Below are 1,987 nucleotides of genomic sequence, written 5' to 3'. Positions count from 1 at the left end.
AGTGATATTATAAAATATGAAAATTACAATATTTTACAAATTTTTTATTATCGAAATATATTGTTAGATAATTTTAATTAATATTAATTTGAGCTACAAATGTACTTTGTGGAGTTTATTAGCACCTGATGAACCTGTAAACTCACATACACAACAACTATGAATTCTGGTGTGATCGTTTAATTACATAACTCAATTTTTTATTTTATTTTAATCTACTACTATAAAAACTAAAATATCCATTACACCATAAAAAAATTATTACACCATAAAAAGAAAGAAATAAAATCATTAAAGAAATAACTATTTCATGTGGTTAGAATTTACTAAAAAAAGTTTTGTAATTATCCTTTGAGAAAAAAAAAAATAGACATGTTACTTAAATTATTTTTCATTAACAATAATGTAAGTTCAATTGTAATTAATTTTATAGTAAGAATACATAAAGAGTATATAAGATGTATTTTTTTATCAAATGTTTTTTTACTATGATGAACAGACACTGACACGGACATGGGACATGACACGACACGAAACACGCTGACACGCAAATTTTAAAATCTTACATAACACGGGAATACAGATATATATAAAATATAAAGTATTTTTTAGATAAATCATAATGATATTTTAATATTTTATTGATATTAAAATATAAATTAATTTTTTAAATTATTTTTAATGTCTTATTTTAATTATATAATCTAAAATTATTTTAAGAATACATATTAAGAATAAGACCGGACACGCTGATACGTGATGGTATTTAGGTGTGTCCAAGTGTGTCCGAAGAAGAATTTTTTATTTTTTGTTGAGACACGATTTGGACACAGCAGACACGTGTGACGAATGAGTGTCGGTGAGTGTCGTGTCTGAAATGTGTCCGACACGCAGACACGGCAACTCAACAAAATGTCCGTGATTCATAGATTTTTTACAATTGAGCCTACATTATTATTAATGAAAAATAATCTAAGTAGTCAAATAAAACTATCGCTGGAACATATCTATGAGCATTATCTATTTTTTTTACTACTATAAAAAAAAAGTATCAGGGTGAAAAATGAAGAAGGAGTATAATAATAAATTCATATTTTATAAATGTTTTTAACATTTACTATGAATAAAAATTCATTTAAAATTTTTAAAATGATTTAGAAACTCAATTAAAAAAATAAAAATTTAATTATAAATTTGATAAAAATATAGATATCAAGAGAGTAACTAAACTTAAAAATTATAATCAATTTTTAAATTATTAATTTAGAAAAATGTCTTGACATTTTTTAATTCTCTCTCATATTTTTATACATCATTCAAGATTTTTATTTTTGATAATTTTATCTATTAGTCCATTATGTTAAAATTTTAAAAGTAATAATATTATTCTCATTTTAATAATACTTTTTATATAAATTTATATAAAGAATGATATTATAAAATATGAGAATTAAGGTATGATTTCACAATTTTTTTATTATCGAAATAAATTGCTAGATAATTTTAATTAATATTTATTTAAGTTACAAATTGCTATTAAAAAACAAGTCGCATTTTGTGAAGTTTAGCACCTGATAAAATCGTAAACTCACATGCATTGCCACTGTCACTGTGAATTATGTCGTGATCATTCAACCACGTAATGCAGTGCTTTATTTTATTTTAATCCACTATTATATTATAACATAGAACTATTATACCACAAAGTCGGAGAAATAAACCATTAAAAAGAGAATTATTCTATGTTGTTAAAATTCAGTAGAAAAAAATTTTGTAACTATATTTTAAAGGAAAAAATTGGATATATTACTTAAATAATTTTTTATTAGCAATAATGTAAACTCAATTGTAATTAATTTATAGTAAAAGTATATAAAAAGTATATAAGATATATCTATGGATCAAATATTTTTTTTATAATTGAGTCTACATTATTGTTAATAAAAAAATTATCTAAATAATAAGACAAAATAATCATTAAGACATC

Source organism: Arachis duranensis, chromosome 1 (genome assembly GCF_000817695.3).
Source record: "Arachis duranensis cultivar V14167 chromosome 1, aradu.V14167.gnm2.J7QH, whole genome shotgun sequence".
Lineage (NCBI taxonomy): Eukaryota > Viridiplantae > Streptophyta > Magnoliopsida > Fabales > Fabaceae > Arachis > Arachis duranensis.
Note: the sequence above shows the minus strand (reverse complement) of the source record.